Source organism: Lathyrus oleraceus, chromosome 3, assembly GCF_024323335.1.
Source record: "Lathyrus oleraceus cultivar Zhongwan6 chromosome 3, CAAS_Psat_ZW6_1.0, whole genome shotgun sequence".
NCBI lineage: Eukaryota > Viridiplantae > Streptophyta > Magnoliopsida > Fabales > Fabaceae > Lathyrus > Lathyrus oleraceus.
In genome coordinates, this window is record NC_066581.1 from 495,940,723 (window position 1) to 495,959,803 (window position 19,081).

Genomic DNA, 19,081 nt, shown 5'->3' on the forward strand with positions numbered 1-19,081 from the left:
AATACACACACACACACATACATACACACACACACACATACACAAACATAACACACACATACACACACACACACACACATAAACATACACACACACACACACACACACACACACACACACACACACACTTAAAACAGAAGAATTTTTTACTCACATACCCCACGTTTTAAAAAAAATCCCAAAATAACTCAGTTTTCAAAAAAATTCACAATCTGCCCCAGTTTCAAAAAAAATACCTAAGGCATAGGCGTCAGACCAATTGACACCTACCCTTAATTTTTAAGTGGGGCGCAAATTGGATTGGCTACAGCACATGGTGCTGCCAATCCAATTGGCGTCCATGTGTAATTTGGAAGAGGAGGCGTCAATTGGTCTGGCGTCTCAGTGTAATGTTCAATTTTTTATTTATAAATAGAGGTGTTGTGTGATTCATTTTTCCATATATCATTTCGTCATACTACAAACATGTTTGGTGTTCGTCGCTGCTATGAAAAAGTGATTTATTCGAGAGACAAGTCTCCGATGTTTATGCTCTTCTGGAATATATGTAGTTTCGATCAACTGAAGAGGGAGCTGGTTCGTTGGTTAGATGGAAAAATACCAGAAGGGAAAAAATTAGAAGTATTGAGAGACTCGATAGTATATTAGGTTGGGTGCGAGTAAAAACTGATAAGGATGCTAGAGAAATGATGTTTGGACGAGATGACATCAGTTTGATTGTTGTAATCAATTAGAAATGTTATTTTTAAATATTATGGTTAAGTATTTTCATCTGTATTAAATGTTTAGTTTTTGTGTTGTTTATATAGACTTCTTATGTTTTAAGTGTGTTTATGTTGTAGTGATGTTTGTTGTTAACCTTGTTGTAACAAAAAGTTAATGATATACAAAAATCCAAGGTTACAAAAATTGAAAGAAGGTACTAAATTATGATGCAAATGTTGCTCCTAGATTGATACATTTGTTCTTATTGTGTCCGAGTTGATGACATATACTACACAATCTTATCATTTTATCAGTCGTATCCATTTCTGTTCTAATACGTGTGCTGTTTGGCCATCCTTTTTTCTTTCTTCGCATCTCATCATTGTGCCAAACTATGTCACCTTCATATGGAGACCAATATTCCTCCATTGGTAGTACTGAGAAGCTTTTGTTATACCCATTCATGACGATAATAGCCTTGTAAACATCAGATAGATGGTTGTAAGCGTCCTGGTGAGTATGTGTGCATGCTGCAATAACATGGGAGTAAGGAATACGGAAGGCCTGGAACTTTCCACAGTCGCACCAACTTCTGTTTAGTTTGACAACATCGGATAAATTTGGCATGCCTTCATTGTGTTCCATTGTTTCCTGCATACTGAAATTTTTCCTATGACGGTCAAAGGCTATAACCACGTGTGTGTTAGCTTTGATACTTTCCTCTTTCATCACTTTCATACAACAGTCACTGAATATTTGACCTGGCATTAACATTGAACTCCATCTTTCACCTCTGGTTGTGAAGGTAGATGCCAACCTAAAATAGGTTATTCTGACCAATGCGGTTATTGGTAGATTTTTAATGCCTTTGAATACGCTGTTCATGCATTCCACATGGTTTGTTGTCATGTGGCCCCATCGACAGCCTCTATCAAATGCCCGCGCTACTCTACTGGCATGTTATCCACCCACCTTCCTGCATCTGCATTAGACAATCTAATTTCGTCACTGTAATGTTGAAATGACGGCTGAGTTAGAGCATACCCCGCATTCATCACTTTTTTGCGATGGTTCTTGTATTTGATTGTACGCATGAAGTTTTGTGTGATATGTCTAATGCAATACACATGGGTAAAAGGAGGACCATGACATATATTATCATTGTTATTGTAAGCACTCTTAGTGGCAACATGTCTATTTGAAATCAAACAGAGATTAGTTTGTGGTGCGACATGTGTTCTGAGATGTCGAAGGAAGAAACCCCAACCACCAGCGGTTTCACCTTCAACTAGAGAAAAGGAAATGGGAAAGATATTATTATTGTCGTCTTGTGAAACAACCATAAGCAAAGTACCCTTGTATTTGCCGTATAACCATATTCCATCAATTTGAATAATAGGTTTGCAGAATGCAAAACCTTTGATGCATGGTTGAAACGCCCAAAAGAGGCAGTGAAAGATTTTATTTCCAGTAACACACGTTCCATCTGGCGTAAATGTTGGCAAAGTCTCCATAATTGCAACAGTTCCGGGTGCGTATGTTTTAAATGCCCATAAAAACCGTGGCAATTCTTTGTATGAATCCCCTCAGTTGTCGAATACCTGTTCAACAACCTTTATCTTTACATTCCATGCTTTCTTGTAAGATGAAGTATAATTGTATCTTTTAACGATATGAGATATAATTATACTCACCTTCATTGATGGCTCTTTGTTAACAAGCGGCAAAATGTCTTGACATATCAATGCAACACTTAATTTATTGTGATCTTGTACAACATTAGAGGCAATGCAACTGTGAGATGGGTCTATAGAAGCTATCTCCCAAGAGTCGCTTCACTTCTTATGAGACGCAGCCAACCGAAACTTGCAAAGGATGTTACGACATTCAATGACACACCTTCTCGAATCAGTGCATTGCACGGTGAAATTAGCAGAGTTATTCATGTAGAATTTTTTGATAGCTCGCACACATTCTTCTTTAGTGCGGAACATGTCTCCCCCTTTTAACTCACCTTCTGATCGTGAATACGAGTTATAAAAAACACTGTTGGATGTTTCATCGTCATGCAGATCCATGTTTGTCATATGTTGAGACAGACTATATACATGACTTGGAGGTAATGGCATTGGATGATCGTCATCTTCAATGTTATTGTTCAACATATGATCGACCTGTGTCTCGATCTCTTCTTCTTCTTCATCAACGACGTTGACTTCTGCTTTTGCTTCTAGGTCGGATTCATCTGAGTTTTCTGAATCAAATTCATCAGATTCAACTTGATTAGTTATCTGAGATTGCTGAGATGGTATATTTGGTTGAAGAGTAATATATAACTCAATAGAGTTATAACCAAAATGTTCGTGACTAACAAACATATATTCAACATCTTCATCGTCCCGTGCCTTTAGCGGAAAAAATTTACATTGTCCGTTCTCGAAATAAATTGGATTTTAATATGTGATTTGTGACACAAGACCAGATCCTATGCAGGATTCAATTCGTTTTTTTCAAATGCAAGAAATCTGAATTTCTCTTGATCGTAAGTCGGATAGTATCGGTGTTTCGAAAACAAAACCCGTATACATCACACTCATATGTCTCACCGTTGCAGTGGGCATTGATATTATATTTGGGTGCATATGATATTGTAATATTTTTTGTGCAGATGAAAAGTAATTTTTTTGGTGCAGATGAATTTGTGTTGATTGTATGATGAAAGGGTAAGACACTTAAATATCCAAGTGACGTGGCATGCATGCAAACCCTAGCGCCAATCCTATTGGCGCCTGCATGTAATAGTTGTACATGGTCATCAATCCATGTGGCGCCTTGCAGACCTCGAAACTCAGCATGCAGATAGCCATGCAGCCTACAGCCAATGTGAAGACCATGCATGTATGCAAGCCTAGGAGGTGCCAGTCCATATGGAGCTAGCATGTAAATTTTTCATGTGTAAGAAAAACCAATTGGTGCCTACATGCAAGCCCATTTATCCCTGCATTCAAACTTTTGCATGTCTTTGCATGTCTCTCATTATAAATAGCCATGCAAGATTCACTTTTTTTCATCACCAAAAATTATTTCTTCCTCTGCAACAACCACTCTTTCATCTGCAACAACCACTGTTTCATATATTTACTATGACAAGATGTCTCTCCTTACTATGGGTGAATCACACAGAGGCACAGTTGCAAACATAACAACTTATGTAAGAGTTTAATTCTTGTATTATTTTTCTAGAATAATTCTTGTATCAAGACACTCAACATCGCTATGCACCCAACACATCACCTTACCATAGCCGCCTTAGCCAAAACACTCAGCGATCATTTAACACCAATTGTCCCTCCTCATACTATAGTCAAGAAGCCCAAACATCTCAAAACCAAAACCTTTAACAACCATATGTCTACCAAACACCACAACAATCATTTCAACCTTTCCTCGACGCATCATTCACACCAATATCTCCCTTCAATCGTCATGACCGCCCTCTAGCAACTCAAACACAACCTAACTACTCTAGCATGAGTCATGAACTCAGCTATGGCGGTACCCCTTCGATGCATACACAAGACTATGTTGATTTGTCTGACTATCTCAGGCAATCTCCTGCAGTTGGTGGTGACGTTTCTGGGTCCTCAGATACTCAAACACTAGGGATGAATCATCAATGTGGGTTAGGGCCACGAGTTCGGGTAGCTAGGGGATGTGGGACCGGAGGTCGGTTAGGTGATCCCGGTCATCGACATTAGTCTTTTTTGTGTAAACGAGTATTAATATTAATATGAATTGGTCCGATTTCGACTTTATCTAAAATATACAATATTTTTCAAAAAAAAATACGAAATACACACAGGTGTCAAACCAATTGGCGTCTCCTTTAAAACTTAACACACATGCGTCAATTGGATTGACAACAACTGATGCACTAGCCAATCCAATTGACACCTCCTCTTTAAATTTAAGAGCAGACGCCAATTCATCTGACGCGTCCTCTTCAAAGTGGAGTATTTTGAAAATAATCTAAAAAGTAAGTTATTATGGATTTTTTTTTAAAAAAATAGGGTTATTTAGGTAAAAAATTCAAAAAAGAGTTTTAAAGAAAAAGAGAAAAGAAAACTTTTTGATAATATAACTTTTAAAAATTAATTTTAAGTTGAATAAATTTACAAATTTATCATTGATGAAAAGTATATTACTTTTTCTTAGTTGTTTCTTCTTTCTAATTTTCAAAACTAAAAAACAAAAAGCAAAATCTTCAAAAACCTATTTTAATTTTTTAGATTTTATAATTCTCAGATAGAAAATAGTTTTCAAAAAAATCATTTTGCAAATCCATACTATTAAATAAGTTTTCTGATTTTCAAATTTTTAAAATTAAAAAATAATTTTACAAAATCAAATCAAACATGTTCTGACTATTAGCTGCACGTTTTTTTTTCTAACCTACTCTCTTTCTCTATAAAGCAACACAGCTTAAGTTATTTAAATAATTGAAAAGATGGGTGATGGGTCAATCAACAATTCTCTCTGTTATTCACCTTTTGTGTTGTTTGCTTATAAAGAATTATACTTAAATCATATTAATACCACTATCCAATACAAAGCTTTATTCATTTTTTTATTGAATATCAAGAATGGATTTAATTGTTTAAAATAATTGGTATATAATCATTTGACAAAATTGGAGTGACACATTGTTAAACTAGAGATCAGTTTCGACGTGACATTTCCTATAAGCCAACTTAAAGCCCAAATCATTGAAAGCAAAAGATCTACAATATATCCCTATATTTTTTATTTATTAGGATTGCTGACTAATTTATTTTAAAAAAAATGAAATGTCTCTCACGCAATGAAAAATATCATATCTTTTATAAATAAATAAATGAGTATATTTAGTCTCAAACACGGAACTAATTAATATATAGAAAAAATTTGACTGTCCGAATTTTGGTTAATAAAAATCACTACGCAAAATTCATCTTAAATTTAAATTTATTAAAAATAATTAAATATCAAAAACACAATATTAGATAACTGAAATAATATTATATAACAATATTTTTTTCTTTTGTTTTCCAAACACATCAATATAATATGCATTTAGAAGTATTAATATTTGATACTGAGTATATATATTATATATATATATATTATATTATATATATATATATATATATATATATATATAATATATATATATATATATATATATATATATATATATATATATAATATATATATATATATATATATAAATATATATATATATATATATATATTTGCTTCGAGTCGAACAATTTGAAATAATTAAACATGGAGATATACAATTATTTTAGGGGAATCCTAACTAAAATTTCAAGTTTGCTCGATCAAGAGTTTCTAATACTTAACAAACATCCTAATACTATACTTACGTATTAGGTACGAGTCAAGAGAATATTGTTCTTATAACTTTTGTTGAAATACAAGATAAGAGATATTTGAATAAACAATATATTTTAAATAGCACTACAAAGACTATTTTATATATAGAGATATTTACGGTTAATTATATGTTATTGTCGATGTGAGATATTTTTATATATAAGTATAACATATACAAATATCAACACTCCCCCTCAAGCTTGAGCATATAAGTCAAGTGCATCAAGCTTGTCACATACATAATTAGATATAGGACTTCACAAGGATTTTGTAAACACACCTTCCAATTGATCATTAGAGTTGACAAAACTTGTGACAATGTCGCCTGATGCAATATTCTCTTTAACAAAGTTGTACATCCCGGAAAATTAGTTGACCAACTGAGATATGGGATCGACGAAACCTACTTGTGCACCCGAGCTCTTTAAAACCGAATTGGAATAATAACTGAGTAGGGTGAGGTCAACATACACGATATTCATGCTACTATTTACAAGTCGGAACCCGAGTAACACATCAGACCTACTAATTGAAATCCGGTTCGGACATCAAAATAAGCAGGACATATCCGACCTCCTATACACTAAGAATGATCCCACTAGTAGAGGTTGGGGCTGATGATAAGGCCAAGACGCCATTTGAAAGGTCACAAGAGACGGTTACTATATTATACATTATGACAGAGAGTTATAATTATTGAAGAGGTGGTTGTTAAAAGGAAATTATAAGGGACGACAGACGTTATTGGCATGAGAATTTACGAAGGATATGAAAAGTCAGGTAAGGGGAGAAGGAAACCGTTAAATAAGAGGATACTTGGAGGGTAGAAGGAATGCAATAATCGCGAAAATCTAACATAACAGACACTTCAACCATTCATTTTAGGCTCTCCTTGAACTAGAACAAGGAAGTCAACCTTTTAGTGTTTTTTAGCAAGAATATTTGGCACCCACCGTGGGGCCTCAATACAACTTGCCTAGGCCATACAAAAACCATCACCAAAGCGTTAATACTTCGGATGGACAATGTCAGGATAATCTCCCTATCGAAGTGACTCACCTCCTCCGTCAAATATAACTCAATTGCTCGTGGTGGTAGAAGCACTTCGTCAACAAAATAAAGCCTTACAAGTCAGTGTCCAAGTCTTGCAAACACAAAGTCTTCAAGATGGAGATACAAAGGAGGAACCTCTTGACTCTCAGCCTTTATCTGAAGCTATCTGGGATGATCAGGTCCTGGAGAACTTCAAGCCACCGTCGTTAGTGTCTTTCAATGGTAAGATTGATCCCTAAGAGCACATTATTGCTATTAACAATCAAATGTCCATAGTAGGAGATTTTGATTCACTCAAATGTAAGCTCATGGCCGGGACCTTTAAGGAAGGTGCTTTAAGGCGGTTTATGAGTCTATCCCGGTTCTCGATCATCAGCTACCAAGACTTGACCGAAAAGATGGTACAATACTTTTCGGCAAGTAAGCATAGAAAAATATCAACCACCAGTCTATTTAACGTCTGACAGGGGAACACAGAGTCTCTCTGAGACTATATGGAAAGATTTAATGAAGAAAATATTAAGGTATACCATAAGAATCAAAAAATGTTTTTCAGAGTATTTCAGCGCAACCTCAAGGTCGGACAATTTAACGAATCTTTAGCACAAAACACGGCGTCTAACATGGATGAGGTTATCACTCGAGCGGAGTTTTACATCAAAGGAGAAGAAAGTAACATGGAAAAAAGATCTCGAGATGCAAAATAGAAAGTAAAGATCAAGGAAGAAGGAACCAAACATAGGAAGGAATACTTTAAGCCAAGACCCAGAGATCGGCAAATAGTAAGGCCATCCCGGTGACCGTTCAAAAAAGAGCAAGATTGCACGCCATTAAACGCTGGGTGCGAAGACATCTTAAAAGAGGTCTATCACCTCAAATTTCTCCTCAGGCCGGTGGTCCCAAAAGGCGTGCGTACTGTAATGGGAAAAGACGGAAGTGCATGGTATGCATATAACAAATTTCGAGGACACCACACAAAAAATTGTACCCAGCTGAAGAAAGAAATTGAGAAATTAATTCTGAGAGTTCGGTTATTGTCGTATGTTAAAGAGGTGGGAGGTAAACCTGGAAATATAAGTCCTCCTCGAGAAGACCTCAATTCATAAAATCCTACGCATAAGAAAGGGAAGAGTACAAAAGAAATATGTGAAGCCAGGATAACCTATCATACGCTGAATATGATAGCAGGAGGATTCGCGGGAGGAGGAGAAACTAGCTCGATTAGGAAAAGTTATGCTCGGTCAGTAATGCCGTTAGAGGGGAAAGAGGATTCGGTTGTGATGAGTTTATCCATAAAGGACTCAAAAGAAGTGTTGGATCACGAAAACAATCCCATGGTGATTAAAGTACATATTTGGGATTGGATCATAAAGAGAGTCTTGATAGACCCTAACAGTTCAACATATGTCTTGTACTGGGATGCATTCAAAGGGATGAATTTTGATACCACCAAGTTACTCCCACTCAAAGGTACTTTGGTAGGATTCTCCGGAGATTAGCTATAGGTACTAAGACATTTGCCCACAATGACCACATTCGACAGTAGAGACCATGAGAAGAACATCTTGGTAAGATATCTAATTATCAATCTTATGTCCCCTATAACATTATTATTGGCAGACCCTCATTCAATGCTCTAAAAGCAGTGTTATCCACCATGTATCTTAGATTCAAGTATCCCTTAGAAGATGGTCGAGTTGGAATAGTGAAAGACGACAAAGGAATAGCCAGGAAATGTTATAAAGATAGTATGAGATTGAAAAAAAGGAATTATACTGACGAACCACTTAAGGATGATCAGTTAAAAGTAAAATCAATCAATATCGATATGAGAGAGGAGATACCAAAGAACCAGCTAACAAACAGTGGGAGTTCCAGAAGGATGCATAACAACGTCCGTTCAGTCCATCCAACTCAGAATCGAGCTAGTCGGATATTGAAAGATGGCGATAGAAATATTGGATTCAGATTAAACATATGGTACCAGCCTTCGTGTATGACCTTTTAAGCATACCATAGGTGTTTTACAAACAAATATCAAATATTATGAGTTCATTGCTCATGGCTAATGGATAGATGAAGCTCCTAGTAAGGGCTATCAATCACTTCACCATATGGGAAACGTCAGAATCAACAAGTGAGATTATACCATTCAGAATGGGGATAAAGCAAGGCAAGATCAGAAAGATATGGACTGGAAACATCATACCGGCTTGGGTACGTCATACTCTGATTGAAGAAATTAGTTTGGTAGGCACGAATAACATGACTGTAACACAAAGCATTACCAGAAAACTCAAGGTTGAGATCTGGCAAAGAGGATGTCACAGGACAAGTCTGATTGTAATAAAGATGGTAGGCTTTAGAAAAAAAGGTAAACCGATCCCGAATGGGGAAAGATCCTTTAGTGGCAATCAGAGGATGAATAATGAGGCTTACAAGTCATAGGATTTATAAGATGTGGAAGGATCTGGGGCCTGGAGTGTCATTGATTTTAAATTTTATCATAACTAATCTATGTAATAAATATTATTAATAAAGTTATGGGAATGTACTATTTTTCCTTGCGAGAGCAAGAGTTTTTAATGAGGCACCCATGGTTGAAGAGTATATTGTGTAAAGCATGTAATATAGGTCCGCTGGCATAATCGGCTTCGACCAGGTAACATTTAATGAAACCTCTATCCTAAATGAAGTCCAAGCGCACTTGAAGCCTTTGGCATAACCGGCTTCGTCCGGGTAAAGTTTAATGAGACCTCTGGCCTAACTGAAGTGCACTTGAATCCTCTGGCATAATCAGCTTCGTCTGAGTAACATTTAATGAAACCTCTTGCCTAACTGAAGTCCAAACACACTTGAAGCCTCTAGCATAATCGCCTTCGACCAGGTAACGTTTAATGAAACCTATGGCCTAGCTGAAGTCCAGGTGCACTTGAAGCCTCAGGCATAATCTACTTCAACTGAGTAACATTTAATGAAACCTTTGGCCTAACTGAAGTCCAAGCGCACTTGAAGCCTCTGGAATAATCAGCTTCGGCCAGATCATGCAAACTAAAAGCCTCTGACCACCATTTAACGTCAACCCCCTAGGACTCTGAACGTCGATCATACAAAGTTAACAAACCTCTTACCTTAAAGTGGTTTTTTGGTAACTTATCACAGGACAAATATCTGACATGATCTACTCGAAGTTAACCGGTTTGTGTTCGAAGTAAGATACTTAATAAATTAGTAGATCTCGACTTTCCTGGGTTGTGTACCTACATGATATATATCATAACTAAAACAAATCTCATGAGGGCTCAAATACTATTGTAAAAAGATATCATAATGCATCTAAACACGACAAAACACATCCGTAAGGGATGACCAGTGACAAAGCGATTATGAACTGATAATCTAATGAGAATGATTTCTGGTTTAGAACACACCAAAGATTCTCAGACCCCGACTCACATGGGTCATGTAAAGAATAAAGCAAGATATACTCGGAATTTACCAAATAAAGGTGATCATCTAAAGAGATACCAGGATTTGGTCATTGCTAATTTGAAAACACACATGAGCTACCACAGTCTTGATGACAAGAATATCCATTAACATAGTTAAAGCATAAACACAATTAGTCGAGAACCTGATGGGGCTTTCCGACTTATATATTTAGAAGCTTCCATGTTTTGTAACGACCACGAGTCATGAACTAAGATAAATTTTCCCCGACTCGCCATCAGTCGGAGGATTGAACAAGAAGACATTCACGATTAAAGCTTTTTTTTACACATGGGGCTTCCATGAAGGATAGCCTTGGAAAGTTAGTTATAAGAAGAAGATAAGAAATAACCAGTACAATAGGAGGAGATATCAGTAGGGTTCCACAATTTCCCTGATCGACTTTGCCATAGACAATTTACTATGACTGAGAATTTTACCTGCATGGTTCAACAAGCCCGACATGACTTTCTGGAATCTGGGGGGTCATAAGTCGTCGTAGGAAGAAAATTTTATTCACACTCGGCAATGCCAAAGATCAACAATCAAAGTTTCACAAATCATTCATAACCTACCTACTAGCTTGCTAAATAGGAATATATAAATTATATCCTGAAAAGTTTTGGAGAAAGTCTGGCATTCATCAAACTTAGCAAGCACTTAAGACCTCTATAAAAGCCATCTCGAAACACATTTGTAAAGATAAAGGCAACCAATAAGCATTAAATAAAATATGAAGTGTCGGGACGCAAGTCATAACTAGATCCAAATGCATAATAAAAAGGGAATAACTAACATCCTTGAAAACGTTAAAAGATGCACGATAAAAAGCTACTCTTCATCTTTATCCTCACCCCAGCCTCGAGATCACTAACAACACCATGGTTTTACTGGATCGGATCATCAGTAGATGAGGGATAAGCTTCTTCCATATCTACAATGTAACCATTAACCACGACCTTGAAGAAATCCATCTCAGATAGGTCAAGGGCGGGATAGAAGCACAAGGTTTGAGCCTTGCCCCTATCAAATACAGCGTCATCAACGTCAAGGACATCAATTTGAGCTTTTTGTAAATAGCTTTGCAAATGGACATTTGAATCCTGAAGCGACTTCATTTTCTTAGACTATTGGTTAATAATAGATTTTAACTTCTGATTCATAGCCTCAAATTTCTCCCTTATGGTTTTCTCCTCCAGTAATTTCTTCTCCAAGTCGGATAGTCTCACTGCTTGTGCTTTCTGGTGCTCCCTCAATTGAGTAACCTTTTGGCTTAGTTTTATCTCATTCTGTTCACTTTCATGACCAACTTCAAACAGTCGGCAAGTTAAAATAGCACATCTCATTAAATAAGAGGTGACGTTTTGGGCCAATTTATGTCGTCCTGTAGTCTTCACCTTGTTCGCGTTGTCCGTAGCATTCAGGTGATCGTTGAGGAATTTCAATCCATTGAAACTGTTGTTCCAGAACTTGAACTCATTAGACGATCTGGTGTGGTCACTCCCACCAGTCTTGCACATTAGAGTTGAGATTTCCCAATAAGCTCTGCAGACCTTATCAGTCATTAAAGTTTTCATCTTCTTTGGAGAACTTGGATAAAAGCCTTATTACGAAAGAGAAAAAGGCGAAGGTTGAGGCTCCGAGATATTAGGAATGACTTTGTTTGGGGATAACTTTCTTTTCTTTAAAAACCAGGTTTTTAAACTGGACAAGACCGATTTACCAACAAACTGGCCGGTTACTCTCCTTGCCACCCGGGTTTCTAGCATCACCCTTTTCTGCTCATTCACAGAGATTTCAGTCATCTTTTTATGAAAACAAAATGAGAAGAGAATCTAGCAGAATGCAAGATGACATCAAAAGTGTTACGCAGAATAAATAATCAAACATTACCCAAAAAAGAAAGCATTTGATCTTCATATAAAGATAATAGATCTTGGACCTTCATCATACGGAAGGAGTCCAAGATGGCTAAGTACCTAACTTCTTGGTTGTTTAACTTATAAAAATAAAACCCGGATATCGAAAGAGGATCTTAGTCCAATAAATAGGAAACCGATGAGACCCGTCAAACGTATATATTACTTGAGGACATCTTGGTCTGCATCTAATGCAAAGAAATTGGTCTTTGAAACCTTTATAGTTGGTGGTATAAGCTTGGAGAAAACTCTTACCAGCAAGACGACTAATGGTCACCCATCCTCCCTTTTCAACACCTTTGATTTTGAAAAAGTAGAAAAATAAGCCTATGGCGGGTTCTATATCTATGGCCTCGCAAACTATTTTGAAAGCCTTGATAAACCCCCAACTATTAGGACATAGTTGAGAAGGAGTGGTGTTTAGGGTTTTTAATAGATCAGACTCAAAGTCGATAAAGGGAAGGTGAATGGTAAAATCTTCCAATACCCCAACATAGAAATGGAAATATTCGTATTTAACTCCCCTATGGTGAGCTATGCAAATTCATTCCCCAGGAATACAAGGTTCCAAAACAACATCATCTTCGTTTCCAGTAGAAGATACATTCCTCAAAGATCGAAGTTTAGCTATCTTCACTCATCTATGACTACCTTGTTTCATGATATGATTCACAAGGAGATCGAGGTGTATGTTGACGATATGATTGCGAAGTCGAGAACGGAAGTTGAACATGTAGAGCACTTGTTGAAGCTTTTTCAACGTTTGAGGAAGTACAAACTCCGTCTGAATCCTAACAAGTGTACATTTAGAGTCCGTTCTGGAAAGTTATTGGGCTTTATTGTCAGTGAAAGAGATATTTAAGTTGATCCTGCCAACGTCAAAGCAATACAAGAGATGCCTGCGCCCAAAACTGAGAAGCAAGTCCGAGGTTTTCTTGGCCGCTTGAATTACATTTCCAGATTTATATCCCACATGACTGCCACATGTGCACCAATATTCAAGCTCCTCCGGAAAGATCAGCGTCATGATTGGACCGAGGATTTCCAAAAAGCCTTTAACAGTATCAAAGAGTATCTGTCTGAGCCTCCGATTCTGTCTCCGCCTGTGGAAGGGAGACCCTTGATTATGTACTTGACTGTTCTTAAAGACTCCATGGGTTGTGTATTGGCTCAACAAGATGGATCAGGGAAGAAAGAGTATGCTATCTACTATCTGAGCAAGAAGTTCACTGATTGTGAGTCTCGATACTCAATGCTTGAGAAAACATGTTGTGCTTTGACTTGGGCTGCTAAGCGCTTACGCCAGTATATGTTGAATCATACGACTTGGTTGATATCCAAAATGGATCCAATCAAGTATATCTTTGAGAAGCCTGCTTTAACTGGGAGGATTTCCCGTTGGCAGATGTTGTTGTCTAAGTATGACATTGAGTATCGAGCTCAGAAAGCTATTAAAGGTAGTATCTTGGCTGACCACTTGGCACATCAACCAATTGAGGATTATCAGTCTGTTCAGTACGACTTCCCAGATGAGGAGATTCTCTATTTGAAAATGAAGGATTGCGATGAGCCTACGCTCGATGAAGGGCCAGATCTTGGTTCCCGATGGGGTATGGTATTCGATGGTGCTGTTAATCAATATGGAAATGGTATTGAGGCAGTGATTATTACTCCTCAGGGCACCCATTTTCCTTTTACAACAAGGCTAACTTTCAAATGCACGAATAATATGGCGGAGTATGAGGCCTGTATTATGGGTTTGGAAGAGTGTATTGATCTTAGGATCAAGCATCTTGATGTTTATAGTGATTCGGCCCTTGTTGTTAATCAGATTAAGGGGACGAATCAGCCTGGCCTCATCCCATATAGAGATTATGCAAGGAGGATTTCAACTTTCTTTACTGAGGTTGACTTCTGTCATATTCCTCGAGATGAGAATCGGATGGCAGATGCTTTTGCTACAATTGCTTTGATGATTGTGGTGAAATTCTGGAATGAAATCCCCAATATCACTGTGATGCGCTTGGATAGACCAGCTCATGTATTTGCAGTTGAAGAAGTAAACGATGATAAGCCATGGTATTTTGATATCATGTGTTTTCTTCAAAGTCAGATTTACCCGCTTGGGGCATCTGTTAAAGATAAGAAGACTTTGAGGAGATTATTTGGCAGTTTTTACCTTAATGGTGATGTGCTTTATAAGAGGACCTTTGACATGGTTCTGCTCAGATGCGTGGATAGACACGAAGCATACCTGTTGATGACTAAAGTCCATGAGGGTGCATTTGGTACTCATTCCAATGGACATGCCATGGCAAAGAAGATGTTGAGAGCAGGCTACTATTGACTGACAATGGAGTCTGACTGCTGCAAATATGTAAAAAAATGCCACAAGTGTCAGATTTATGCGATAAGATTCATATTCCCCCGACACTTTTTAATGTTATTTCATCACCATGGCCTTTCTCCATGTGGGGAATTGACATGATTGGTATGATAGAGCCAAAGGCGTCTAACGGTCATAGATTTATTCTCGTAACAATTGATTACTTCACCAAGTGGGTTGAAGCGGCATCATATGCAAATGTGACCAGGAAGGTGGTCGTGAAGTTTATCAAGAATCAACTCATATGCCGTTATGGTGTGCCGGATAATGGATCTAACTTGAACAACAAGATGATGAAAGAGTTTTGTAGCGAGTTCAAGATTGCACATCATAATTCTTCTCCTTATAGACCCAAGATGAATGGGGCTGTTGAAGCTGCCAATAAGAACATCAAGAAGATTATCCAGAAGATGGTTGTTACGTACAAAGATTGGCATGAGATGCTGCCATTTTCCTTGCACGGCTATCGTGCATCTGTCCGCACTTCAACAGGGGCAACCCCTTTCTCTCTTGTATATGGCATGGAGGTTGTGCTCCCCGTGGAGGTTGAGATCCCATCAATGAGAGTCTTGATGGAAGCCAAGTTGACCGAAGCTGAATGGGTTCAGAGTCGTTATGACCAACTGAATTTGATAGAAGAGAAGAGATTGACTGCCATGTGTCATGGTCAGTTATATCAGCAAAGGATTGTAGCGGGGTATTCGTTACCATTAGAGATATTGACTAAATCCAAGGTAAATCATACAAGTCGAGTCGCCACCGCACTTCTATTTATCCAAAGGAATGGTTAGAAAGCGAACAAAAACCTAAAAGTTTTATCAAATAAAAAACTAGTAAAAGAGAGTCAGAGATCTGGGTAAGGGGGTTGGTTATGCAATGGGAAGGTGTTAGGCACCCAAAACATCCTAGGTACTCCTAGGGAGCCCTTTTCACACTTGTTGTAAAGGTTGTTGTTTTGTGAAAATTTGTTTGTGCAAACATGATGGAAGAGATGAGAAAAGAATATACAAGTTTATTTACATTTTGTGTTTGGATGGATAAACCCATTGTCTACGTACCATCTTATAAAAATATTAGGATCAAAACCTCGTAGTTCGGGGTAAAAATCTCAAAATGAGTTGGTGAATTGATTAGTCCAAAAGCCTTAAGGTCTTTTGTTGTCTAAGGGAGAAAACTCAACCTAAAACCACAAATCCACCATGTGAGGATAACTTCAACATGCTAGTGAGGGGTTAACCCTATAATAAGCATGGAAGACTCATTGTCCATCACTAAGGATATAGGTGAGTATTACATCTACCACAAAGATAACTCAAACCTAATAGCTAAAGGTTATGAAAGATTTTGATTAAGAAAGTGGCCATTGGAACCACAAAAAAGACATTTGAATGGGTTATATTTACCAATTAGAAGTATATACAAAAGTGGTCAAAGTTGATTTAAAGGTTCAATTCAAAATAAGTGTTATGAAAGGAAAGTTTGAAAATCAAAAGCATAAGGCTTAGGTTTCTAATAGTTGAAAACAAAGGTTAAATGTTTGCATAAAAAGTTTTGGCTTGGGTTAGAGTGGAGAGAAGAAGAAGAATGGCTAAGTCCTAGGTAAAGCAAAAAGAGAAAGGATGAAGAAACAAAACCACAATGGAGTCCCTCTCTTGAGATCATATTGATGATCCAAGTAGCTCCCATCCTTTGGAATAAGCAATCACACAAAGCATAAGCAATCAAACAAGTCTTCTAAGAGATCCTCAATGTGTCTTGTATCTTTCACTTTGGATGAACATGGCAATGGTTTCTCCAATTAAGCTCAAGTTGGAACTCCTAGCATAAAAGCACACACATCAAAAGTTCCATGAAGTAAAACAAGAATGGACAAGAGTGAGTTTAGAGATTTGGTCCCTCTTCCATCTTCATCATTAAGGTCCATTTACTCCAATTTTGTATAAGGAAAGTCCTAGAATCTAAGTCCAATTCTCCATTCTTTGCATAGGGAAAGTCCTAGAAACTAAGTCCATTTCTTCGCATTTGGTTCACAACAATCAAAACAAAACACAAGCATAATAATATATACACAATCATGTGCTCAAGTGAGCAAAAGGCAAATGGCATTAACATAAACATGTGCTCAAGTGAGCAAAGAGAAAAGAAAATGGATAATATGTGCAAGAATAGTAAATTGCATTAAAAGTAAAGAGCAAAAAGTAAATGTTAATGGTCAATAGTTAGTGTTTGTAGTTAGTGTGCCATAAGGCAAATTTAGCGCTATGTTAAGCAATCGTAATTGGACTTATGTAGAAGTCACAACTATCTGAGGCCGGTCAATAATAATGTAGGCAACAACACAAGTTAGAAGTCTTGATTAGTGAACCAAGTTCCAACAACTTGCCATGCCAAAAAGAAGAAGAGAATTGATCTTATATTGGTTTAAGCCTTTTGCATGATTTAGAAAAACAACTTATCCTTAATGCAAAGCCATTCACTTGATCAATTGATCAAGATGAATTAGATTTGGATCAAGGAAGATTAAATCTCCCTAATCAATGCTAACTTATCAACCTTCAACTCATTGATCAAAAAGAAAAAAGAAGAAGAAAAAGGAGATGAATAAGAGGAATGGAAATGGCAAAATTAAGGTGCATTAAATGAAATAACATGTACCAATCCACATATGTTGACCAATGGCATTGAAAGTCAAAGTTAAACAATCAAAACAGAAGTGAGATGAAGATTGGAAGTCAAGAAATGAACAAAATATTTTTGGCATTTTTTAATATTTAAAATTAAAGTTGAATTAAAAATAAAAGAAAGGTCAAACTTCAAAATCACTTCAAATCAACCTTGAAAGGTCCAAGTAATTTATCCTAAGTTCAACAAGGTCAAACAAAGTTTGACAAAAAAATTCAGCATTTTTAAAAGTCAGAAACTATTTTTAATCAATTAAAAATGAATAAAAATAACCTAATTGAACTAAAATCTCAAATAAATCTCAAATCAATTTAAAAATTGATGAGAATATTTTTCATAGATCCATCATCATTCAAATAGGTTAGGAAAATATTTTTGTATTTTTTGAATATCAAGAACTATTTAAAATGAATTAAAAACACCCAGAAAAGAGAAAATTCACAAAAAATATCAAATGCCAAAATAAAAAATATTAAAAATCAGAAATAGAAACTATAAATTATTTGGAGACTAATGCAATTGGTCCCATAATTTTTGGATTAAAAATGAGAGAGATATGATTTTTTGAAATAAAATGGAATTAAGAAAATAAAATGGATTAAATCAGAAAATAGAAAAAAGCACGAGCGTTGGATTCATTTCATTAAATGACTTGGCAGATCCAAGGGCTCTCAGCGCGCGTGTACCATATGCCTTAGTCAACTGAGACACACGAGGCAATATAAAAAGTCATAACAATGGAAGATCCAGATTAGATCTGGAAAAGAGATCACACGGCCAGGGATTGATTTGGAGTTGGGGCGGCCACCGGAGCCACCGTCTTCTCCGATGAGACCTCCAGTTCCGGTGAGAATTGCAGACATGGCAAACTCAACCAAATGGAGCGATCTATACATCAATCGAAAGAGGAAGTGATGTACATCACTCCTATACCATGCACTTCCACTCTAGATCCCTATAAATGGAGAAATCAGAGCTGGAAGTAGGATGGTGTTCATCATGAACTTCATGTTTTTTCAAAATTGAAAGCACAAATCAAATGCCTCTATTGAGAGGACTTCAGCCAGACCAAGAAACTCAAGAAATAAGCAAAGATTAAAGAGTTTCGAAAAGAAAAAGTTCTGTTATCCACCTTTGAAATGCAGGTCTTGAGAGCATGATTCTTCACAACCAAAGCTTGCAATGAGATCTAGTGATGAAGAGGAAGCAAGGCTGAGGAATTATAGGTCTGAAAATCAACCAAGGTAGTTGAAATTCAGATCTGAATTTTTTAGAGAAAAGTGGAAATTCCTTTAGTGATGGCTAGGGAGAGATTCGTGCAGCATAACAGGTTGAATCAGGGTTTTTGAATAGTGGAGCTGAGCACACTTATTTATAGCAAATGGCAAGGCAAGCAAGGTGAATTCTCATG